The sequence below is a fragment of the Aethalodelphis obliquidens genome, unplaced genomic scaffold, assembly GCF_003676395.1.
Source record: "Aethalodelphis obliquidens isolate GAN/ISIS:26980383/991018 unplaced genomic scaffold, ASM367639v1 scaffold6, whole genome shotgun sequence".
Taxonomy (NCBI): domain Eukaryota; kingdom Metazoa; phylum Chordata; class Mammalia; order Artiodactyla; family Delphinidae; genus Aethalodelphis; species Aethalodelphis obliquidens.
Window position 1 is genome coordinate 53949507 of NW_020837950.1, and position 27059 is coordinate 53976565.

Sequence of the window (27059 nt, forward strand, 5' to 3'; positions counted from 1 at the left end):
GCAGGCTTTGGGGCATAAGGGCGGTCCTAGTTGTCTGGCACCTGGACCTGCATTGATTTAGGGCACGGGAAGTATTGGCTTGGTGGGTGAGAGTTAGATAACAAAGATGGTTGGGGGTATAGAGTCAGGATTGGTTTATTTGCATATGAAAGGAGTGCCCTCAGGCATGTTGTTTATCATTTTAGGAATTAAATAGCTCTGGGAGGGGCAATGTCTCTCCAGCCAGAAATCCTCCCCGCTCCACCAAGATGTCAAAATATCATAAAATATAGACAATAAAAAACATGATTAATACACTACCCTGTCACCTACTGTGGGATGGTACATATCTTACTGTGTTGCTTACATCTCCCAAACTTGCTAAATTGTAGGCTTCTTGAGAGCAGAGATCTTGTCTGTCTTGTTCACTACTGTAGCCCCATTGCCCAGGGTAGTGTCTCTTGCTTGGCAGATGCTCAGTAAATATTAGTGGAATGAAAAAAAAAATGAATGGACACCTTTCTATCTGGCATATGTGGTTAGTGTTTCACCTGGAAAGCATAGCATTTTTTTCCAGATACAGATTTTGTTATACCAATCAACTAAGTAAGAAATATTTTTATTTGGTTTAAATGTGAGGGTCTTACTTCTGTCATAACTCTTATTTCACTTGTCGCTGTTCATTTATTGTCCATACTTCTGGAGCTCCAAGAGGTTGGGTTCCTTGTTCCCCACATGTAGGAAACCCCAGCATTTAGCAGTGTCTCCATTAAAATCACTCAATTGTGCTTCAGCAATTAAAAGTATTTTACTTCCTACATTGTTGTTTTCACATAGAAAATCCATTAAATGCTCTGAAACAGAAAATAAATAAATAAATGTGAGGCTTGTTTTTTTTTCCTTTCCAGCTCAGTAAAGTTTAATTTGGCTCCGCATAATGCGTATGATTTACAACTCTATAAAGAGACCAACACATCTCTCTGTTCCTTGCGTTAGCCAGTGGTTCTTTACCAGGGGCAATTTTGCCCTGTGGGGGGACATTCCGCAATGTCTGGAGACATTTTTGGTTCTCACAGCTGGCATCTAGCTGGTAGAGTCCAGGGATGTTGCTATATATCCTATAATACACAGAACAGTCCCCTGCAACAGACAGTTATCCAATCTAAAATGTCAATAGTGCTGACATTGAAAAACCTTCTGTTAGAGGGTGATGTGTTTGACCGGTTTACCTAAAAACACCTCACACATCCAACCATGTTCCCTGACTTCTCCATGAAGCAATACAAGCTAAGTAGCTGATATCTTAGAGGTAAAGACAGCAGGCCTGAGGGGAAAAGTAATTTTTAGAGGAGGACACATGGCAAGCTGCAAGAGAGGGGTTCAGTATTTCAGCAGACACCATGAAAGGAAATCTAAGTGGATTGATACATAGCATGGTGACACTGAGGTCTGGGCTTAAAATGAACACTGAAATTATAGGCTTTTTAACTGAGAGTTAAAAGGTATGACTTTAAGTTAACATAAGTCATGTGGGGGGAAAGGAACAATCATATAGAGCTTGTAATTCCAAAATTGCTCTCTTTAAAACTGGAGTTGTCTTCTTAAGCTTAACATGCTGCCATTGATCAAAGCAATGCTGTCACATCTTTTTGAGATGGTCTTCAGGGCTTGTGTCATGCTCTTTTGAATAACATAAGAAGTTGCAAGCATTGCCCTTTTAGGCAGGAATTTGCTTTGGGGGGAAAAATATCAAGTTATTTGGACCTATATATGATGAATAAGGAAAATCATCCTTGCTCCTAATACCATGTTCATAAAAATTGAGGACAGGCTATAAACTATATGAATCTGACTTTAAAGGCAATTCTAAAAAGGAGTTTTAGAAATGTCTTGAGCTAAGTCATTGTCATTGGAGTATAACCTCTCAGGATGACCATTTTCAGGAGAAATGCTCATATTGAGGTATGAGTGTTAGCAAAACATTACTTGATATTCATATTGATTTCAGTGCCACAAATATATGTGGAAATAATGCCAGGTTTGCACACAACCAAATTTCTGTCAGCATGAGAATGTTTAGGACAGGTCTTATAGTGCTTTTTATATGTAAAAGTTTAAATTTTTTCTTTTCCCCAGTTTTATTGAGATATATTTGACATATATAATTGTATTCATTTAAAGTGTACAAGATAATGATTTGATATATGTGTATATTGCAAATGATCACCACAGTAAGTTTAGTTAACATCCATCACCTCACATAGTTACAACTCTTTTTCCTTGTGATGAGAACTTTTAAGGTCTACTCTTCTAGCACTTTTAAATATACAATATGGGGACTTCCCTGGTGGCACAGTGGTTAAGAATCTGCCTGCCAATGCAGGGGACACGGGTTCGAGCCCTGGTCTGGGAAGATCCCACATGCCGTGGAGCAACTAAGCCCGTGAGCCACAGCTACTGAGCCTGTGCTCTAGAGCCCACGTGCCATAACTACTGAGCCTGCGTGCCACAACTACTGAAGTCTGCGTGCCTAGAGCCCGTGCTCCGCAACAAGAGAAGCCACCGCAATGAGAAGACCGTGCACTGCAACAAAGAGTAGCCCCTGCTCGCCGCAACTAGAGAAAGCCCACGTGCATCAACGAAGACCCAACGCAGCCAAAAATAAAATAAAATAAAATACTAATAAATAATAAATAAATAAATAAATAATTTAAATATATATATATACACAATATGGTGTTGTTAACTATAGTCACCATACTGTACATTACATCCCCAGAACTTATTAATCTTATAACTGAAAGTTTGTACTTCAGTACACATCATCCATTTTCTGCACCCAACCCCCCACCTCTAACAACCACCAATCTGTTCTCTGTTAAATTTTTAAGTTGTGATACCACACATACTTCAAAATCTGGGGATTTCTACTTTAGGCAAGGAGGTATTTAAGCTTTTTCCTCAGATGTCAACTTTACTTTGGCCACATAGACCTAATTTAGGATGGCTTTTCAACATCAAATCAAGTGCGAATCTAGTGTACTTGAGATAAGTTAGTGTTATAGAAGAAGAATTGATAAAACTACAAGTCTACTCCTAGTAGAGTAGCAATGCATCACAGTTTGCCAGGGAGAGACCTGATTTTAAAATGGGAAGTCCTGCTTCCTGGGAAACCCCTTAGTCCTAGGCAAATCGAGATGGTTACCAAATTCCCAGTCACTTAGCTAACTCCTCTGTTCTTTTTGGACTATCTACAGTGAAAACAAAACAGTGCCTTCCCATAATAAATAAAGGAAAAGGACATACCCCTATTGGGAGTAGCATAGCAACTCAAGTCAAACAGCAACATATGTTAGCTGAAAGTAGGCTGAGCTAATGGCTAACTTTTATGCTGATTCAAACTGAAGTCAGAAGTTCTGTTTCATGGCAATGCTGCAGGCCATGTTTTACCAGCCAATAACAAGAACAAGAGCAATAACAAAAAATAAAATAAATTTTACGTTTCAACCATCATGCTTATCATATTTGTTTTGGTTTTTAGGAGAGCTATTTTGACAACTAATGTCCTTGGGCAAGGAAATAATAGGTTACTTAGTTCTTCAATGGCTTTGTACAGTGGATCTAGCAATTATATACAATGCTTAAAAAATGAATTATGGTGGAGTTTAGCTGAAAGTTAACATTAAAAATATACATCATTGAGGGGGCATTTAGGGTTATGCAGATAGGAAAGCAGATGTTGTGGCAGTGAAGCACTGGGGTCCGGAAGAGCTGTGTTGGCATCCTGCCTTAACTGGTGTACGACTTTGAACTAGTTGTTGGCCTCTCTAAACCTCAGTTCCTTCATGAAACAAACAGGCACAATTATGGTACTTATCTCCTGGAACTGCTGTTTATTAAATGATAATGAATGTACAATACTTAATACTGTGCCCAGCATGTAGTAAGCATGAAATAAATGTAAACCATTATCATATGCACCTGCCAAAAGTTTCTGTAATAGTATATTCCAACTGTATTTAAGAGTCATGTTATTTCTTTAATTTCTTATTTCCTATCCATTACTCTTTGTAGAAGGATCTTGTTCAAGAAATATACAAAGAACACAAAGAATTCTGATAAAAGATGTTTTGCTATGTATCATTCTAGGTTCCAAAGATCAATATAGTGTTACTCTAAGAGAATATTGATAGGAAAAAATCACCCATGACACAAAACCCTTGGCTGTCCCAAATCAGGATAAGTTAAAGAAAGAAAAAAAGAAATTCTAAAAACTAAAACCAAACAATTAGAAGAAAAAAAAAGAGTCAGTAAGTATTAGATCCAGATTTGAACTACTAGTGTATCGTGCAAGCAACTTTATGTATACCTTAGGCGAGAGCCATTGAGACATCTTACTTGGGACAAGAAAGCAAGGTGTGTATTAAGATAAAGATGTTAGAAACCAAGTAATAACAACCCAAGATAGTTGCTACACAGGTTTTAAAAAGGAAGATAACGTGCCCCAAATTGTCCTGTATAATTATCTCCAAAGTTCCATAACATGATGACTTCAAAACTAGTGTGTTACATATATGTAATTGAAATAGTCAACAATTTGTCCCTCAAAAGTTTCTCTTACGGCTGTTTTGAAAGCAGATATTGACTGAATAGTTTAATACTGTTGAAAACCATTATCAGGAAAATACCTGGAAAAAGCAAGATATGACATTGAAGGTTTAGAAAGAAAGGTAAGACATGAGGCAAAACCAGCACTTTCTTGCCAAATGAGGGCTCAAGATGTGCTGTTTGGTGAGCTCCAGTGCTATTTGGAATACAGCTGACAGATGATTAGGAGAGGTCACTGACTATCTCATTTTTTCTGTGACCCAGTTTTAGAAATCTGCCACCCAGAAAGAAGAGAACAGCTCTCAAAGGATTCCACACTCTGGCAATCAGACCCCGGGTTAGCCTCTGCTTTCCTACGTGGGCCTCCACATCATCTGCTCACTCTCTGTTGCATTCTAACCGTAAATTTAAGGCAGTAACTGGTTATTCTTTTTATGTTCTTTAAACTTTATTTGAATGGGTACAGTGCATTTTCTGTCTTCATTAATATTGTTGGAGACTGTAAAATCCTGAAAAGTTACACTAAGGTATGTTAGTCTCCTTATAATTTCCTCTAACATTTCAAATTCATCATAAAATAATTGAGCATGTTCTCTTTTCTAAATGTCTTATGTAAAGTGCTGAGAGAGTGCCATGGGTATTTTAAGAATGAAATCAATAAAAGGTTTTCTATTTTTCTGTAAAAATCAGTATGGTTAGAAGAAATACATTTAGGCTAGGACTTTTGGGTCAAGCACTTAGAGTTGACCAATTTTTTTACTGAATTGATTAGTTGTCTTACTCTTGTGAAGTTACAGCTAACATGTTTAACCAAACACTCTTCTTAATCTCTCTGTTCTATCAAGATGAGGTTTTTTTTTTTTTGCTGCTGTTTCAGGTTTTATAACAGATCACATTTTTACTTGGCTTCAAATCAGTTTAATTCATCTTTAGGCAGACTGACTGAATTCTATGAACTTCAGAGTCTCTGGTGATAAACTTCTCTGTCATCTCTGTATTATCTCTTTTACAGCCAGATGGGGAAAATGGTTTACATCAGGCACAATGTATATTTGAACAATAAGGTCACAAGCAGAGATGTATTATCTTTTATGGGCAGTGAGACATGTAACGTGTTACAGCCTTCCCCTTTAAGCTACATAACAAATGGGACACAGCACTTTGTTTTTATGCCTGGATTCCCATACGATATTATTTTCTAAGCATGTTCATGTTAACAACCTGAGCCTATTTAAAGCAGCATTTCCTCTTAAAGTGTAGAGGAGGAGGATGACCTTCATTCCAGTCCTCTTAAGTTTGATTAAAGCCACCCGAAATAAGTTTATTGCCTCAAACTCTACTCTTATCCTCTGTGTCTTAGGTTCTCTTCCTCTCTCTGTATGGGAGGAATCAGCATTCTATTAAAAGGCCTGGCCCAGAAGGAGGAATCATCACACTTCTGATTTTGGATCTATTCCCTTGTTAAAAGACAATTTTGAACTATGTGGAAAAGTAAAACAATTTAAGGGAATGGAACAGTTTAATTCTAGCATGTGGAATATGTTTTAAGTTCTGGTAGGAAGTGCTTCCATAGCACATATTTTTTTTTTTAAAGAAGGACAGTGTAGCTTAGGAATTGGCATGATTTAAATAATAATGAGAGACAACATATAATTATCACCATAACCTAACTTGCTTTTTCTTTAATGTCACCCTAGTTTTGGGGATCTGATTACGTTTGGCATTTCCAGCAAAACATAAATAATTTAAAATGTCTATAATAGTCCAAAAGAATACTTCTTTGGCTAATTAACTCTGGAAGCAAAATAAAATAAAATAAACAACAAAAATAAACAACAGAAAAAAACCTCTTCTTTTCCCTCCGTAGAATTGTTTAAAGAGAGGTTCAAAGTGTTTGGTTTAGAGCTCTGTTTCACTTAATATTTCCAACGGTGGTTTATGAAAGATGGAATTCTTGAAGTTCATTAATGGCACTAATATGGTCCAGATTGTTAAGATCTTGATTCACAGGAACAAAATTAAGAACAAATTAATCAAATACAGGATAAAAATCAGCAGTAGGATTAAAAAGCAAATTTTCTTAAGGAAGAAAAGTAGCAGCTGGGACACACGATGCTCAGGAACCATGCTTTACCATGGCTGAGTGGTTCTCAAACTCAAGAGTGGATCACGGTAATAACCTGGGGGCTTGTTAAACCAAAGATCACTGTCTCCCACTCCACACATTTCTGATTCAGTAGGTCTGGGGTAAGGTCCAATAATTTGCATTTCTAGTAAGTTCTAAGGTCCAGGAACCACAGTTTGAGAACTATGATTCTACCAAAACAGGCCCTCCTGCGGTCACAGTGTAAACTAAGCACTGTCCTGCCCCGGGTAACGTCCCTCTGCTGCCCCAAAATGAAAAGGGGGGATTTTCTCCTTTAAATACCACATTCCCAGAATCATGATCATTGCTCACTTTCTCCACCACATTTGTTCCCTAATTGCACATGGGACATTCATATAAATATACAAGTTTTTATTACAGTGTGAAAGAATTGATGTATTATATGTCAATTTACAATGAAGGTAAATTACAAACACACCATGTCATGTTACTTGGTTAACTTGTCACAGGCTTAAAGTATTGAATAAGCACTTAGACTTGCTTCTCTCTGGTTAGCAGTAAAGGATCTTTCTAGATCTAACCCACTGGAGAGTTTTAAAATAACAAAGCCTGGGTCCCATTCCAGATAAATTACATAAAAATCTCAGAATGGGGACCTGGTAATTAAATCCCTTTCATGTAGTTCTAGTGAGTAGCCAGGGTTAAGAACCATTGGTAACTCTAACCATGTATTCTCACTGGTTATCAGTGAAGTGAGATCACCCCCATGGGGGTAAAAATTAGTTCTCTAGGGGCAAAAAAATACCTTAGCTGTTATACTGGTTTGTGGGCCTCCAGAGGACCACAGCACGTACACATGTGTGTAGTATATCTGTAGCATTAGCATTTCATGGGTTGGGGACAATTAGGAAAAAAGACTCCCTTAGAAAATGATCATGAAAAAAGGTTGAGAAATACTACCCTAACCCTGGTAGACTGCTGTTAGTTTTCAATACTTCAACTTCCCTCTAAAATGGAACACAAATCTTTTTGGGTGCTCTTATAGATATTGGTAGGGAAAAATAGCATTTAAAAATTCTACTGGGCTTCCCTGGTGGCGCAGTGGTTGAGAGTCTGCCTGCCGCGGCAGAGGACACGGGTTCGTGCCCCGGTCCGGGAAGATCCCACATGCCGTGGAGCGGCTAGGCCCGTGAGCCATGGCCGCTGAGCCTGCGCGTCCGGAGCCTGTGCTCCGCTACGGGAGAGGCCACAGCAGTGAGAGGCCCGCGTACCGAAAAAAAAAAAAAAAAAAAAAATTCTCCTACATGTTGATCACCTAGCTAGGTGCTTTTACGTATAGTATCGAGTAATGCTATTCTGAATTTTTCCTCTAGAATGTACATAAAAATTATAATTAGCTTTGTTTCATTCTGGCTTCATAATATTTATATTGAAAATAACTCCTGTCTTCATGAAGCTTACAGAAAAATTCCATTTGAATCTGTAAGGCAACCAGGTGGCTTCAAATTGCTTTCACTCTAAACCACTATCAAATGCATGTAATGAAGTTCAGAAAACAACATTCCATTAAAAGAAATCACAATAGAAAACAACCTCCATATCCTTGTCTCAATAGTATATTATTTATCTAAAGAATCATAGAAAATTATTATTTCATTAATTTATGGTAATACAGCTTTACAGTATAACTTAAGACTTGAATATAGTGTATATTTGTAGTATAACTTTGCTACAAAAAGGCAAGTATATTAAAAAATATATATGGTTGCATGTATTCTTTTGCTATTTGCAAGGGTATGGATTTGTTTTAAATGTATTCAGGATCTTGTTTATATTCAGATATGGTAAGGCCAAAAGATCGGGAGATAATTGCCATTGAAAAGATACAGTTGATCCTTGAACAAAGTGGGAGTTAGGGGCTCCAACCCTCCTTGCATTTGGAAATCACGCATAACTTATAGTCAGCCCTCTGTATCCATGGTTCTTCATCCTTGGATTCAACCAGCCATGGATCCTGCAGTATTGTTGTATTTACTGTTGGAAAGAATTCTCATATATGTGAACCCACACAGTGTTGTTGAAGGGTCAACTGTAGTTTGTCACTCACAGTTCCCAAGGGGAGGGGACATGCTATACCATGAAGGGCCACATGGGAAACAACTGGGGTTGGTCAGGAGGAGGGGCGAGAGGGAGACCTTGGGCAAAGCGTTTACGGTGCTTTGCAGGGAGGGAATGGGCAAGGCCAGGTGAGCAGGTTTAGGATTGGATAGTCTGGATGATCTTGGAGGGCTCTGGATTATCAAGGTGGCCCCTCGCTGTCTGGTACCTGGTCCTGAGCTGATTAGGGCAGAGGAGTGCTGCCTCCTGGAGCGCTGAACAGAGGAGGCAGGTGGGGGGGTGCGCTCAGAATCGGTTGCTCTGCATCAACATTGTGCTCAAAGGCAAAGCACGTTGTTCACTATCTCTAGGAATTAGCTAACTTGGGAGAGGCAGTCCCTCTCTAGTCCATGAGGTCCCCGATGTTAGAGTATCAAGAATATAGAAGATAAGAAGATACAGTTAATGTAGTTAAATATAGTTAATACAGGGTTGTGTCCCAGAAAGTCAGAACCATAAACTAAATCAGCTGTGGAAAAGGAGAAAGATATTCAAGTGTGCAAATAATGTAACCAGGCACTCTGAAGGTCCATTTCTACACAAGTACGTAGAAAGTTTTACCCAAGTATAAAGTTATTCAAGGCTTCATGCTATTGCATAGATAAATCTAGAAAAATCACTAGTCCTAAACAGTGAGATATGTTGGGAGGGAGCTGGGGGAGGGAGGATTTGACTGACATTATGGCCTAATTAATTCTGTCCCCTGTCTTCTTTCTCTATGTACTTGGTTTGTGCAGAGACAGAATATAAGGACGGAAGTTCAGAGCAGACACTTTCTGTTACCAGACAGGACCAGTACATAAAGAGATAGCAAGTTTGTTGTGGTGCAAGTGTGAAAATATATAGCTTCCAAATAGGACCAGGAGTTTTATTACTGCTGTTATGTTATTTTTACTGTTCAACAAAAAGAAGGCAACATTGTATCCTGAAAAGAAACTAAAGTGTACAGTAAAGTGGGCCAGGGCTGGAATTCTAACTCAGCTGTTTACTGTGTAATCTTGGGCTATATATGTTACTTCTCCAAACATAAGATTTTTCATCATAAAATGCAAATTATATCTAGTCTTGAGATTGGAAACAATTAAGAAGCAAAACATAGGAAACAGATGAAGATTTAAATATAAAAACTTTTAAAAACTAAATTAAGGGCTTCCCTGGTGGCGCAGTGGTTGAGAGTCCGCCTGCCAATGCAGGGGACATGGGTTCATGCCCCGGATCGGGAAGATCCCACCTGCCGTGGAGCGGCTGGGCCCATGAGCCATGGCCGCTAAGCCTGCACGTCCGGAGCCTGTGCTCCGCAACGGGAGAGGCCACAACAGTGAGAGGCCCGCGTACTGCAAAAAAAAAAAAAAAAAAAAAAATTCAACTAAACTAAATTAAGCTGAATTTGAGGATGTGGCCAAGGTGGATAGACATAATGAGCTTTTTTTTTTTTTTTTTTTTTTTATTTTTTCGGCCGTGCCTTGCGGCTTGAGGGATCTTGGTTGCCTGACCAGGGATTGAACCAGGGCCCTGGCAGTGAAAGTGCAGAGCAGTCCTAACCACTGGACCACCAGGGAATTCCCAGCCACTCTTCTAAACTTATCACATGATCTAGCTGAGAACAGATCCTGGGTAAGGTGTCTCCTGAGCTGGGAAGAGCAAGAGGAGGTGTGACTTGAGCTGGGCTTGCCCAGTCCCTGCTCCCAGTCTCAACCATCAGGCAAGGCCCTCTTACTCCTCCTCCAAGAGTGAGTGAAGAGTGGTAAAGAGGAGACAATAGGTCCCCACCTCCCCACCCTGGAAAAATTAGAAGTGGGGGCGGAAATCTCCCTATACCACTTTGAAGATGATTATGAAGATAGACTACAGATAAGATATGCAAGATGCCTAACCAGAGCAATAGGCATTTTCAGTAGAGATAAATTCACCAAGACTTCATTTATCACATATAGCTTATTCCTTCTTCTGGTATTGAATTTAGTGAAATAGCTCTCTTTTTTTCTCTTATATAATATTCAACACTAAACTTTTTATTTATGAGAAAAGGGGATATTCTGTCTGAATCCGAGTTACTTGTAATTATGTATTCTGAATTAACTCATTGATTTTACATAAAATTCTCAAATTCCATTCCAGTAAGAGTGTAGATTGGTAAAAAAAAAAAAAAATGCCAGAAATAATGTAATAGCAATCTGTAAACACAAGTATTAAATCTTACTATTCAGTTGTTTTTGTTGGTATTTTAGTTGATCACATTGAATGGTAGGTATTTAATTCATCTTTCCAGATAGAACAATTAGGCACCTTCTCATTATTACACATACAAGTCAACAAAGGAGAATTTGGTAGCTTTCAACAATGATACTAACATATACTATTTATGAAGTGTTTTATAAAGTTTCAGGCACTGTGCCAGGTGCTTTATAAAGCTTTATTTCTAGTCCTACAACAACCCCGGAAGGAATTATTATTATGCCAATTTTATAGAAGAGAAAACTGAAGTTCAGAGACGTTGAATAATTTTCAAAGTTGTAGATACAGATTGAAACTAGTAAAGTCAGAATTCTAACGCAGAACCCTGCAAAGCCTACATTTTTTCCTTTAAATAAGTCCTTCTGCCTCCCCCCACCCCAAGAACCTAAGGTGAAAAGAAAGAAAACAAGGTTGTAGTTCCATTAGCATAACTAATAAGTGACCTTGGCACTTCATTTAACGGAAGTTTTGTAATAAGGGGTAGGAAGACAACCCTTTTTTAACCCTCACATATGAGTTTAAACACATGATTCATTTTGAGCTAAAATGTTTAGCGGATTCATCCAAACTATGTTGAGAGTTCAGAGAAAATGATAAAAGTTCTCCTGCATTTATTATAATTTGAAGCTTTTAATGGGCACACCATTGTTTCTAAAGTTCACCAGTACCCTGTACTTCTCCTTTCATAGGATTCATCACATTGGGACAGGATAGGTGCTCGTTATTCATTGATTATTTGAATGCACTAATAAATGACTAAAGGCATAGGGGTCTCAGAAGTGGTGTTAGAGGGTATTAACTTCAGGCAAGAACAGGAGAGATTCTGCAGGACCCAACCTTTCTCCAACTATAGCCATTCCTTTTGAAAATCAAAAATTGCTCATAATTGTGCACACCATGAAGCTTTGAACCCTTTGTGCCATGTGTAATACCTATTGTATTTTCATAATTTTCATGTGTAACTGCAGAACCACGCTGCTTATTATAGACTCCTAGGAATTAATATAGACTGCCAAAGATCACCAAAGTGAAGACCATAAGCCAGCGTGAAATTGAGTATTGATGAGCTCCATGGAGAATCAGAGGTACTGATCTCTCTTGGTCCTCTCCAGTGAATTTTTCTCCAACAAAACTGAACTCCTCTGGGCTTGGTGAAGAATGCATTAGAATGCAGAAAGGTGGAGCAGATCCTGTGTCCCCTTCACCCCTCCCAGAAGGCCAGGACTCCTGCTCAGGTCCTTGTCCATCTCCCCTCTCCTGACACATGGCCCATATCTGTCTACATGGTGTCTATAGCTCTCTCCTCAGATTCTGCCTGTAACTTCTCCTTAGCATCACCAATTATGTATGCTCTTCTCATATAGGTTTTACTGTGTTATGTTATAAAATCACATTTTTATTTCAGAGTTTTAAAAGATTTAAGTACATAAATTTTCATGTAATCATATTTTACCATCTGTACACATCTTTAAAACAAAAGAAGGTGTTTTAAAAAAAAGGCAATTTGGCTACAGATGTGCCTTAAATGTCTTCATCATTTAAGTGTTTGTTTTTTTTTTCCCATTTCTCTCTCTCTCTCTTGTTTTTAACTTCAGGAAGATTATTCATGGGGAAAGTCCTAGATCCTATTTCCAAACCAAACACAAATTGTAATACAAAGCATCCTTTTATATAGACTCATTGCCATTTAGGGAATATTTATGTCTCAAATGGGAAAGGATGTTCAACTAAAAATGGGCATTTCTATTCTGGTTAAAGTCTTAACTGAAATTAAGTCTGCTGCCCATCTCTCTGTCTTAGAAGAACACTCATGTTAAGTCAGGAAAAGAATGAGAAGCTGAAGGAACTCTAGGCATAATTCAGGCACAAAACTGAGCTAGAGAGAAACATATATATATTCTTGAAATAGATGGTATTTCCACACTCCCCAAATTAACTGGTTAGTTGATTAACTATTTTTTCAGATATATAGATATAGATGTTGATATAGATATAATGTGTGTGTGTATAGATAGATAGATATGTTTATCTATCTATCTAGCTATACGTGGGGAAATATATAAGGAAGAATAATAGCTAACACAAAGTACTTATTATGTGCTGGGCACTGTCTAAGCATCTTACACATATTAACTCATTGAATCCCCATGATAAGTCTATGAGGGGAGTATAATATTATCCACAGTTTTACAGATGAGAAAACTAAGGTGTAATAAAATACATTGCCCAAGATCACATAGATAGTAAGTGATGACTTGAGCCCAGACAGTCTTGCTCTAGACTTCATACGCTTTACCACCATGCCAAACTGCTTCTGTTGTCAGAGAAGGTACAACATAATGGGAAATTTAAATGTTCACATGTGAGAAGCTAAATGATAACTCAGTTCCACAATATGAAATGTCCCACAATAGTGTGTCTTAGGTGGCGCATGGGCTCTGAGGCCATGAGAGCTGCAGATTTAGAGAATGTTTCCCTTGCCTATTTTACTCTGGACTGAAGTAACCAGGAGAAGCTTTTTAGGAAGAGAAGAATTGAAGAATTGGGCCTTTTTAACTGGAAGAATTGGATGAGAGAACAGAAGGCATTCTAGGTGAGAGGAAGGGCTTGAGCCAATATTCAGAGATCAAAATGAACAAAGCATTACTATAGGGGAGGAACAGGAAGACCAGCCTAACCAAAGCAACAGGTTCAAGTAGAGAAAAACAGATGTGTTTCCAAAGGTTGCTTAAATCCAGATGTTACAAGGATGTGACTCTCAGGCAAAGAATTTGGACTTCATTTCATAGATAAAGCAGAGCTGTCTTAAGAGGTCAAGTGCAAGAGTGGGAAAGTAAAAAAGTATTTGGGGAATACAAATTTGGCAACCATGTGCAAGAATAGAAGGGATAAGAAAAAGGAAACAGGGCCTTACTCAGAAGTTTGTGCATTTTTCAAGATGAGGGCCTGGAATTCAATAGATATATTTTGAATAAATAAAAAAGAAGGCATAATACATTCTAGAACTATTACTAAGGAAATAGGAGGAATTGTATGAACTGTTCTGGAAACCTAAGGGAAATCATCAAAGATTATTTCAAAGGTTTTTAACCTGGGAAACACAGAGTAAGATGGAATCCAGATGAAAAGTAGATACAAACTGGAAATGAGGAGAGAGATTGGGGGTTTGCAGACAGATTCAGAAGCCATCTCCATAGATGGGGACTGATTTTGAAGAGAGGCTAGGGGACTGATAAGACCGGAGGTAATGTCCATGTATGAGGAATACGAAGCGGAAGAAAAGCTCTTGAAGGAAACTGAGAAGATGCAGTTATTAAAGTAGAGGCTGTGGAGAATCGGGATGGTATAAGCTTTATGGAAGCCGAGGAAGGAAGTGGTTTCAAGAAGTAAATTGTGGCCAACAGCTCTAAGAGTTGCAGAGAGGAGGAAGAGACATGAGAACACAGAAAAAGTTACTGGACCAGCACACTCACATTACACAATGTAGATATAAGTAGTCACAACTTCATTCTTTTAGCTTGTAATTACCGTAATTTTGTCAACATCACCATTACTCCTGCCAGCGCGTTTCCCGCCGCCGGGCTCAGGGGTCGGGGTTCGGGTCGCGGGGCGGAGGGAAGAGCGGGCGGGAGGGAGGCGCCGACGCCAGACGCGGAGGCAGGAGCTGCGACCGGCCTCCGGGAGGCCGCGTCCACGGAGCTCGCCGAGCCGCCGCCGCCGCGCTCATGGCGGCCGCCAAGGACACCCACGAGGAGCACGACACGTCCACCGACAATGCCGACGAGTCCAACCATGACCCCCAGTTTGAGCCCATAGTTTCTCTTCCTGAGCAAGAAATTAAAACGCTGGAAGAAGATGAAGAGGAGCTTTTTCAAAGGCGGGCCAAGCTGTTCCGGTTCGCTTCGGAGAACGACCTCCCGGAGGGGAAGGAGCTGGGTACAAGGCATGTCAAGCTGCTGAAGCACGAGGAGAAGGGGACCATCCGCTTCCTCATGCGCAGGGACGAGACCCTCCAGACCTGCGCCAACCACTGCATCACGCCGGTGGTGGAGCTGAAGCCGAACGCGGGCAGTGACCGCGCCTGGGTCTGGACTACCCACGCCGACTTCGCCGGCCAGCGCCCCAAGCAGGAGCTGCCGGCCATCCGCTTCCTTAACGCCGAGAACGCACAGAAATTCGAAGTTTGAAGAATGCAGGAAAGAGATTGAAGAGAGAGAAAAGAAAGGAACAGGCAAAAATGACAGTGCCGAGAAAGTAGCCGAGAAGCTAGAAGCTCTTTCGGTGAAGGAGGGCAGGGAGCCCGAGGACGAGACCAAAGTGGCGGCTGAAGAGGAGCAATGAGTCGGCCCCCGTTGTGTCCTTTCTCCCTGTCTTTTCCCTTTTTCTTTTTTTAAATTTTGCCCTGCCCTCTTCTTTTTGGTTTGTTTTTATTCTGTTTTGTTTTTACAAGGGACTTTATATAAAGTACTGGCCTCCAATATTCAGGTTGTTTATTTCTAAGTTTTTGCCCTAATGAAAACGACTTCAGAAAATCCGTTACCCAGTTGTGAGAATGTACTGTGCTAACTTTCTTTTCCATAGTGGAAACATTTATCTGTAGTCATCAAAATAGCAAATAAACAAAACATTTGTTGAACCTGAAAAAAAAAATATTCCTTATTGGGTAAATCAGTCCCTACTTAGACACCCAGTCAATCAATAATGCTATTGAGCACTCATAATAAAACAACAGGGAGGAAGCTTGGTGGGACAGATGGAAGCAAGTGTAACTCAACAGTAAAATAAAATGGTTTCTAAGCCATAGAGCTTGGGTGATCTTATTCCTTTTCTTTAGGTACATGGAGAATAGATGCAGGAAGATAACATGGTGATAAAAAGCTTATGAACTCACTCACAGTAGGTCCAAAGAGTGTCCTGGCAAAGGTCTTTGAAACTGGGATCTTTATTTGGAAAAACCATTCCCCACAAACACAGGAGGCACCTCCCAAGGGAAGTTCCCTGTGATCTTCCATGTCAGGGACCTAGTGGATGCTGCTGACTTGAAAGGCTCTTGAGAATTAGTGAAGAGAATAGGTAGGCTGGGGTCCATCAATACACCCACCCATGCAATTGGGGGCCATGTTTCACATCTCTCTGGTCTTCATTCTGTGTGACCTAGTATGTAAGAGAATGTGCCTGGGAATCGGATCTGGATTCAAACCCCAGCTCCTCCGTTTATCAGAATTGTGGTTTGGAAAGCCATTTAATCCCTCTGGACTTTATTTTTGTCATCTGTGAAGATGGAAGTAATAACTCTATATCAAAGATTATTGTTAAATGCTCTGTTCATGTGACACTAAATACATGGTAGCTACTCTAATTACTATCTGAGGAGGTCTGATGCAAACAATGGTGATTATCCTAGTTGATTACGAGGACTGAGTAGTGTCAGAAAAATCTCAATCCTGATTCCCTTTACTACATGATAAAATGACTTGCAACTTTAAACTTTTTCAAAGCACTTTCGTATCTGCTAATACATGTTATCCTTACAACAAACCTTCGAATGTGTGTGTGTTCGTTATTGCTCCTATTTTGTAGATGGAGAAAGAGGGCCTCAGAAGGGGACAAGGACTTATTTCAGTCACAAAAGGGGAAGGTCACAGAGTCTGCACTGGAACCCAGGGCTGCTCACTCCTGTCAGAGCCTGATGGGAAAAGCCAAGAATCTGCTGCCACTTTTCTTGCCAAAATACCCCTCCACTTATGTAGTGAACACAATGCAGAGATGAGTTAATTCTCTAGTCACATCAAAGAGCTGCTTGTTGAACTTTCGACTTTTGGCAAGTCGTGCATCACTTCTTAGCTTCAGCAATTCCTTGACACTTTTCCTGCTTTAACTTTTATTTTTCAAGGCACTTTTCAATTTACTCTGTTGTGTTCTCGAATAGTAGGCATTGTTTTCATCCTTTCTGCATCTCAAAAAAATGTGGTTTGTTTATGTTTCCATTAGTTGACATTACCATCCAAATGCTTATTCAGATCAGAATATTGGTTTGGATATATGTGGTGCGTGTATGGTAGTGGGGGTGGTGGGAGGTGATCTCAAAGATGTGCAGACACGTCACATTACTTTAAATCCTCCGATTTTAAGGATAAAGTGCACTTGTCTTCAACTTCGTACACCAAGTTAATTGACTGGTCCATTACTTAGTAGATTTTGTACTTGATTGGGAGGTGTAAGGCCCTAGACAAGCAGAACTCAGCATTATATAGTTTTGTTTACCCCTTAGGACCCTGTGGCAGGTAGGAGTGAGGGTGGGAGATGGAGGAGAAGGTCAAAAGTACAAGACTGCAAGTACTGAATCCATCTCCAGTGGAGGGGATGAGGATCCTGAATAGCTCCGCCCTACAACTTGTCCACAGTTGTGTGAGCCCAGGGAAACTATAGAGAATTCTTCAAGCCTCCTCTTGCAGTCTTCAATCATCTCAGGAAACAGACTGCTTCAGTCATCGTTTTCCTTCTAGAAGGAAGATGACTAGAAGAAAAGTTGAAACTTTCCCTCAAATTGCTCCCCCTAGAGTTTTTGAGAGGTAGGACCTAGAGTACCTTGCCATCCAGTAAGAGAGCCACACCTGGGGGTGCGGGGGAAGGACTAGTGTTCCTGCATTCTGATGCCATACATTCATTTCACTCTGATTTAAAATGTATTTCTCCAAGTTACCAATTTTTACACTGTAAGACAGATGACATTTTGATCCTGCATGATATATTTCTATTCAAAGGGTTTTAGGATATATTTGTTCATTAGTATGTAAAGCTGAGAAGTATTGACTCTAAAGTTACTGGTAACACTGAATCTATTATTTTTATGAAAAGACAATGAATATATTTTCCCCCGGAGTGAAGATATATTTTCCGTTACCATATCAGGGCATCAGAGGAAAGCAGTTTCCTTGAATCATTACTCTCCGTCCCTTTCACTTCACTGACTAATCACAGAGATTTGAATCCTAAATTTAACTTTGGAAGTTTGCTACAAGTTTCAAAGAATTTGCTAAATAGGTTTCAAATGTTAGTCCTTTGTGCCTTGGGAATAAAGAATTAAAAGAAGAGTGATGGTTACTTTTATAGTAAAAACTTGGCACAAAATAAAACGTTTTTTTTTTTTCTTTCTCTTTTTTCCATGTGCTCACCTAAAGCAATAAACGTGTGGATGATTACCTCTGAGTTTTTCCAACAAGCTCAAGGAAGTTTAATGGCCTGAACAATGTGCTTTTTAAGAAGATCACTGTAAACATTCATTTCAATTCAAGGAGTATCTTTCAAAATTATTCTGGGACAAATATGGTGCAAAGAAACATGAGAGAGAGAAAAGAAACAGGAACCCCAGGCTCTCGCTCTAGTCGTCTGTGGCCCCTGCACTGTCTGGCTGTTCTTTCCTAGCTCTTCATCCTCTACTAACTTCTGTGTGTTGGAGTCTCCAAGGCGCTGTCATTGGAGTGCCAGCCTTGGAGCAAGCCTTTTGTCTTCTCTATCTGTACTCTCTCCCTAGGTGTAGTGGATTGAGTGGTGGCCCCAAAGAGATATGTCACCATCCTAATTCCCAGAATTTGTGAGGGTTACCTGATTTTGGAAAAGGGATCTTTGCAGAGGTAATTAAATTAAGGAATTTGAGATGAAGAGATCATCCTGTATTATTCAGGTGGGCCCTAAATCCAATGACAAATGTCCTCATAAGAGAAACACAGGGGAGATTTGGCAGACAGAAGAGGAGGCATTGTGACCAAAGAGGTAGAGCTTGGAGAGGTGTGGCCAAAAGGCCGCAGTCAAGGATTGCTGACAGCCACCGGAAGCTAGAAAAAGTGAGGAATGGATTCTCCCCTAGAGTCTCCAGAGGGAGTACAGCCCCTACAGACACCTTGATTTTGGACTTCTGGCCTCCAGACTGTGAAAGAATACATTTTTGTTGTGTTAAGCCACCAGTGTGTACTCAGTTCGTTATATCATCCACAGGAAGTTAATACACTAGGGAATCCCATCTAGTTCTCATCTTCAAATTCGATCTATAAATTTAAATCTCCAATCCTGACTGTCCTCTAGGTGCCACACTCATGTATCTAACTGCCTGCTTCACATCTGCACTTGGATACCTAATAGACATCTCAAACTTAGTATGGCCAACAGAATTCTTGATTTCTATCTCCTGCACCCACCACTCTGTTTCCTAGTCTTCCCTGTCAATAAATGGCACTACCGTCTCAGGCTTAAGGCTTAGGTCCAACTACTTCATGGCTCCAGCAAAGAACCTAAGCATCATGCTTGATTCTTTTCTTCCTTTCAACCCCCTCTACCTAATTCCCAGATGAATCCTCTTGGCTCCCATTTCAGTCCATTGTGTCTGACCTAAGCTTATATTGTAGCTTTCTGATTTCTTCCCTGCCTCTACTCTTGTCTCTTTCCACAAAAGCCAGTGTAAACGTCCTACAGTGCAACTCATTTCTTATCACTCTCTGCCTAAGATGTTCTAATAGCTTCCCACTGCACTTAGGATAACATCCAAATTTCTTATCTTGGCCTACAGCAGTGGTTCTCAACTGGAGACTATTTCACCTTCACAATGCCAAAGACATTTGGCACTTTCTGGAGACATGTTTTGGTTGCTACTACTGGGGAGAGCCTACTGGAGTCTAGTGGGTAGAGCCCAGGAATGCTGCTAAACACCTTGCACTACACAAAACAGGGTCCAACAAGAAAGAATTATCTGGTCTCAAATGTCAATAGTGCCAAGGTTGAAAAACCATGCCCTACAGAGTCCACATGAGTTGATACCTGCCTTTTACTGCCTCATTTCCTTTTACTTTTCCTCAAATATGCTAAGCTTGTCCACATCTCAGAGCCTTTGAATATACTCTCCCTTTGGATTGCAACATACTTTTCCTAGTATGTTGCATCCCATCTTTGCATTTCTGTATCTTTGTTATCCAGGTGTAAATTCTAATACTACCTCCTCAGAGAGGCACCACCCATCTAAAGCAGCCTCCACCCCATCCTATCCCTGCTCTGTCGCATTAGCCTGTTTTTACCCTCTATATTGCTCTTATTGGTACTTTATTTTATATTTTTATGAGTTTATCATTGGCTTCTTCCCTCTAAAATTGCAAAGTCCTTTAGGGTCTTTCATGTTCACTGCTGTTTGCCTGCATCTAGAGCAGCACCTGGCACAGAGTAAGTGCTTAATAAATATTCATCAAATCACTGACACACAAATGTAAAGCAATAGAGGATAATTAAGTAACCCATAAAATGTTTGGTCCCAAAAGTGATGCAGTGAATCACCAGGAAGGCAGGCTTATTTCTAATCCCTTGTCAATTTCTAGTATATGGCTCTTTGGATGTTACCTTCATTTAAGTCTTAACTCCACTGACAGAATAAGAAGCTAGGGCCTTGTTTGTAGAAAAGATGTAATTTTACTTTTGAATCTATTGTTTTGAAGACAGAGCAGGCTTTCATGTAGTGGATGACTGGCAACCAGTTGTTAATGTGGTTGTAGATTTGAAGAATCCACGTAGAAGCAATGGCTGAATCCCTGAGAGCAGAGAAGCCCACTGAGGGATTGCTTTCAGAGAGAAAAGCCAAAAATTTGCCCTGAGAGAACCTACTGTTAGGAATAGAGGAGAAAGAAGAGTCAGCAAAGGAAACAGAGAAAACCTGATTAGAAAAGTAATAGGAAAACAAAAGAAAAAGTTTCTGAAGCCCCAATCACGGAGTGATAGAAGACAGTCAATTTATAAAGGAAGCATTGATAATGCATTTTTGGAACTTTTATGCCTTTGGGTTGGGGGTACATGTTCCTTCCATTAATCAGTGAACAGCTAAAAATTTTCTGGCAATGCAAAAATAAACTTAGCTATAAAGTACCTACAAACAGAGAAGGTAATGAAAATATTCAGTTCTTACTTAAAAAAAAAAAACCTTAACCTTGCTATGAATTTTCCATAATTGTAAAGGGTTTCAGGATAATCCTCGGGCCCCTAATTTTTCTATTATCTATTTTACTTATTATGAAAAAACTTTTATCATTTCTAATAGAGCCTAAGTGTTGGAAATAGAAGTCATTTTTTCCCCTTTCATCCTGTGTTAAGTGGTTGAGAAATCAGCTAGGGAGATTGGCAAAATTAAGAACTGGCAGAAACTTCCATCTGCCCCAAACTGATCCACTCATGTTTCCATGTTTGGAAATGGTTTCTTGGGCTTATCCACATTTTGTTGGCAGGTCGTATCTTTGGAGAATGACAGGCACTTTTCTCCCTACTACCCTACTAGCCATGATCCTGGGCTTGAGGAATGCAAACTGTCTGTAATGTCCAAAAGCTGAGGGCAAATTAAACTGAGGGCCAAGTGAAATTACGGGTGCAGCCATTGGGTGAGAACTTACTCCGTTGCAGATACACATTACTGAGCTTGCCTCGTGGTGGTGTATTTTGTCCCATCATATGAAAAGAGAAATGAAAGAGAGGACATGTATGAAAGTAGGGTAGAGAATGAGAGTTAAACATGTCTGAGGATGAATTAAATTATTACATTTGAGATGCTAAGAAGAAATAGAGAGGGGATGGGATTGCAGATCACAGAAACCCAAGTCTGACAGGACAAGCACAGTTAATCTTAGGTGGGTCAGAGGATGGCAGTTCAGACAGAGGGACTCAATGACAATGGCTGTGAAGCTCTCCACCATCCATTCTGGCTGCTGGAGTGAAAAGGGAAACCGAAAATGTGGTTTATTTCCATCATCTCTCCCTCTAGCTCCCACACCTCAGTACTCAAGCAATACCTTTTGGCCAGAATTGAGATATGAGCTCTCTAGGGAGGAAGAAAAGGCAGTCTCCCTCCCCCTGGCAGTTTCTGGGTGGAGTCAACAGCTAGCAGAGGCTTGAATTCATTTCTCTTCCCCAGAGGCTGGGCCTCTAGAGCACAGCTCCCTCCTTACCCAGCAGATCCCAAGGGAGGAACTTCTCTGCAGTCTCACATGGAGAAGGGAAGCCAGGGTATGACTGTAAGTTCTGGTCATGAAGCTGTGGGATTTGGGATTGGACCCCAGGGCTGCTGCTAGGTCATATGGAACATTTATGCAAAACTAAAAAAAAAAATGCCACTTCTTCTGGGATGATGCAATCCAAATCTGGGGTACAAGACTTGGAAAATGAAAGATCCCCTAAACTGTTCCTCTTGGGCAGGGTGCAAACTGAACAAATGGTGACCCAGTCTGTCCCGGGTTGTATAGATTCTATAAATTCAAAAGGTTGAATAAATTGATGAGATTCTTATAGGACCTGAATCCACTGATGTACTACTTGAAGAGTAGGTCCTTCCTCACAAGGCTCTAAATGATTAGCTAATAACATGGGAGTGTTTAAGGAACTGTACCTCACAATGCGTACATCTTTTCCCTCCTTCTTATCCAGTTACTTTAAAATAAGAGTAACAATGGTTAGCTTTTACTGAGCACACTTGACAGGTTCCAGACACTGCACTAAGTCATTTACAGAGATTAAGTCAATGAATTCTTAGAATAACCCTGTAACCTAGGTGGGTATTATTATTCCCATTTAATGTTTCAGAAAACAGAGGCTTAGGTGGTTGAACTAGTAAGTGGTTTTTAACCTGGAGCCCATTTTAACTCCCACTCTATGCTGCTATTCCCTTTTCTTTCCCTCCCTCCCTTCTTTTTCTCCTTTCTCTCTGTCTCTCTCTGGCTCTGTCTCTCTCATGTTAATAAGGTATTCATTGAACTTCCTGATAACTCTACAATTGACCTTTTAGCTCTGACATTCCCAGACACTGGGCTTTCCAAACAAATAGCTTCCCTTTGTTGTTTGGGGTTTGCCTCAGAGCCAGAATTTTGAAAATCCTGGCTTCAGGTTTCCACACCTAATCCTTGCCAGGCAGTAATACATTTCAGCACACAAACAAGAAAACAAAGCTCCACTTGGTCCTTGGCCTGAGGCTCTGTGGCTTTTCTGGCCAACCAACCAAAAGCACAATGGGAAACCCCCATCCATGGTCACTTCTAGATAACCATTTGCCATCTGGGGAAAATGAAAATAGAATAGTACCTGGTAGTTTCTATACAAAGAGGTTCCATGTTTTTCCCCCATGTTTCTGGCACAGCTCTGGATAATTCCCTTAGATATTAGCCATCTCCTCAAGAAATCATAAGATATACAGCATCTTAAGTAAAATTTATAACACCAGAGCCTCTATGGTGGTATTCCCTTTGACTTTGTTTGAAAAACCTTATATTTTACAAAAAATGTAGTGTCTACTTAAAACATGGACCTATTGGGGCTTCCCTGGTGGCGCAGTGGTTGAGAGTCCGCCTGCCGATGCAGGGGACACGGGTTCGTGCCCCGGTCCGGGAAGATCCCACATGCCGCGGAGCGGCTGGGCCCATGAGCCATGGCCGCGGAGCCTGCGCGTCCGGAGCCTGTGCTCCACAACAGGAGAGGCCACAACAGTGAGAGGCACACGTACCGCAAAAAAAAAACACCAAAAACCAAAAAACAAACCATGGACCTATCCATGCACCTTTAACCTTTGTTAGAGAATGTGATGTAATGAAGATACAGAGCTAATCCATAAAATGTCTAATTTTCGTGAAAAATGTGTAACATCCAATATATTAACATCCAAATAAGATAACCTAATGTTCTTGGTTATTGGTTTCCAAAGACTGTAGAACATTTCCTTCTTTGGTCTTGGAGAAATTTGCTCTGGGATTTCAGCCTAGCCCTTGACTTGCTGAAAGACTACAGACTTAGAACAAAGCAAGCTGGCTAAGAACAAAGCAACTAGTGAAAATGAAAGTAAGAGGTCTCTAAGGCTTAGCGTGTGTTCTTTTTTTTTTTTTTAACATCTTTATTGGAGTATAATTGCTTTACAATGGTGTGTTAGTTTCTGCTTTATAACAAAGTGAATCAGCTATACATATACATATATCCCCATATCTCTTCCCTCTTGTGTCTCCCTCCCTCCCACCCTCCCTTTCCCACCCCTCTAGGTGGTCACAAAGCACCAAGCTAATCTCCCTGTGCTATGCAGCTGCTTCCCACTAGCTATCTATTTTACATTTGGTAGTGTATATATGTCCATGCCACTCTCTCACTTTGTCCCAGCTTACCCTTCCCTCTCCCCATGTCCTCAAGTCCATTCTCTAGTAGGTCTGCATCTTTATTCCCGTCTTGCCCCTAGGCTCTTCATGACCATTGTTTTTAGATTCCATATATGTGTTAGCATGCGGTATTTGTTTTTCTCTTTCTGACTTCACTCTGTATGACAGACTCCAGGTCCATCCACCTCATTACAAATAACTCAATTTCGTTTCTTTTTATGGCTAAGTAATATTCCATTGTATATATGTGCCACATCTTCTTTATCCATTCATCTGTGGATGGACACTTAGGTTGCTTCTATGTCCTGGCTAAAGAATGAAATTAGAACACTCCCTAACACCATACACAAAAATAAACTCAAAATGCATTAAAGACCTAAATGTAAGGCCAGACACTATCAAACTCTCAGAGGAAACTATAGGCAAAACACTCTATGACATAAATCACAGCAAGGTTCTTTTTGACCCACATCCTAGGGAAATGGAAATAAAAACAAAAATAAACAAATGGGACCCAATGAAACGTAAAAGATTTTGCACAGTAAAGGAAACCATAAACAAGATGAGAAGACAACACTCAGAATTGGAGAAAATATTTGCAAATGAAGGAACTGACAAAGATTAATCTCCAAAATTTACAAGCAGCTCATGCAGCTCAATATCAAAAAAAACAAATAACCCAATCCAAAAATGGGCAGAAGACCTAAATAGACATTTCTCCAAAGAAGATATACAGATTGCCAACAAACACATGAAAGAATGCTCAACATCATTAATATTAGAGAAATGCAAATCAAAACTACAATGAGATATCATCTCACACCAGTCAGAATGGCCACCATCAAAAAATCTACAAACAGTAAATGCTGGAGAGGGTGTGGAGAAAAGGGAACCCTCTTGCACTGTTGGTGGGAATGTAAATTGATACAGCCACTGTGGAGAACAGTATGGAGGTTCCTTAAAAAGCTACAAATAGAACTACCATATGACCCAGCAATCCCACTACTGGGCATATACCCTGAGAAACCATAATTCAAAAAGAGTCATGTACCACAATGTTCATTGCAGCATGTGTTCTTTAAAGAAGGAAGAAATTGCTGCGGGGGTCAGAAGAAAGTCATTGGCGGCCCTTGAACTTACTAATGCTAGTCAGACCTCCTGTTCCAGATAGATCAACAAAGTCCAGAAATGCAATGTCTCAGTGTGACTGTTACAGCAGTGTCCTGGCTTCGCTGAGATGTCTTCTCTCCCAGAGGTCATTTTACTATTGGTCATTTAACCGTTTCCCCTGATGCTGACATTCCTAAATTAGTAGGGAAAATGAACGACAGATGTTCCAGATTGAAGCCCAGGCTTTGGAAGGTCACAACTAAGAAAGCATCGATAGCCAATTCTGGTCTCATTTAGTAACATCTCTAATCATGATACAGTGCTGGAGGATGCCAAGAAGGAAAGGGGACCAGATTTATGTGAGTTTGCTGAGGTTGAAAGAGCAATGTCTTCTACCTAGTCTTGGGGTTGAGGTTAGGGAGTGACAGGGTACTACTTTTGAAGATCGCGAAATATATATATTGATTTGCCATAGGTAGAGAAAAATTTAAAGCTTCAAATATGTGACATTACTGGGTTTATTTTCTCCCCACCTCTTGAAAAGAAACTTTTGCAGAGACAAGATCGAGTGATTTTGAACACTACTGCATTTCCAAGTTAGATTCCTAGACCTTTGTGGCAAAATAAAAAACTGTACGGGCTTCCCTAGTGGCACAGTGGTTAAGAATCTGCCTGCCAATGCAGGGGACATGGGTTCGATCCCTGGTCTGGGAAGATCCCACCTGCTGTGGAGCAGCTAAGCCCGTGCGCCACAACTACTGAAGCCCGCGTGCCTAGAGCCCATGCTCCGGAACAAGAGAAGCCACCACAATGAGAAGCACGCACACCGCAACAAAGAGTAGCCCCCCGCTCGCCGCAACTAGAGAAAGCCCACACGCAGCAACGAAGACCCAATGCATAGTACTTCCCTGGCGGTCCAGTGGTTAAGACTCTGCACTTCCAATGCAGGGGGTGTGGGTTCGATCCCTGGTCAGGGAGCCAACAAACAAACAAGCAAACAAACAAGACCCAACTCAGCCAAAAATAAATAAATAAATGAATTAAAAAAAAAACAACTGTAGAATGAGAGGAATGAGGAGACTGCTGTTCTGATTATAGCTTAGCTTCTATCCAGTTGAGAGAATCCAGTAAACTTTCCAGGTCAGTTAAAAAGAGGGGCTTGGCTAATTAGTTGACCTCAAGGGCCCTTGCACCTCTTAAATTCATTGCTAATATAAACACAGCACTCTGTCTCTGATAGGTTACCACATTTAGTATCTCCTAACACTACACAGGTAAATTTTAGACCAAGGTCCCAATGTAGTATTGTCTTCATTTTTCTGTTATATTAAGATGAACTGTAAGTCCTTGAATTACTATATAGATATCTCATTGTACTTTGTAAACATTCTGTATGGCTCCAAAAATGCATCTGAGACCAAAAAAAAATGTATTGTCTTTCAAACCACTTACACGTGTAGTGTTTAAAATGGAAAATGCAGTTGTATGGAAATACATCTCTCTCCAGATTGTAATAAAAGGTTTATGTGATCAATTAACAGTGCGTTTACTGCCCTCTGCTGCCCTAAGCAGAACACTGGCTTTGGAAAGTCCAGTCTTACATCTGACTGGGGAAGGCCAGATTTTCTTTTACGGTCATTATTTTTAATGCTTGCTGGCATATTCCAAATGTAACACTATCTGACTTAGAAAATCCCAACAATGAAGTAGCC

At 40.2% G+C, this 27059-nt stretch overlaps 1 protein-coding gene, 1 long non-coding RNA gene and 1 pseudogene across 2 annotated transcripts in view; 2 read left to right on the forward strand and 1 right to left on the reverse strand.

Annotated features, from left to right (window-relative positions):
* LOC113619054 (uncharacterized) overlaps window positions 1-27059 on the reverse strand; it is a 164753-nt gene that overhangs the window by 84275 nt on the left and 53419 nt on the right. The window lies entirely within an intron of this gene.
* SYNPO2 (synaptopodin 2) overlaps window positions 1-27059 on the forward strand; it is a 169341-nt gene that overhangs the window by 48828 nt on the left and 93454 nt on the right. The gene's annotated exons all lie outside the window — the stretch shown is intronic.
* On the forward strand, window positions 12193-15741 carry LOC113619053 (ran-specific GTPase-activating protein pseudogene; annotated as a pseudogene).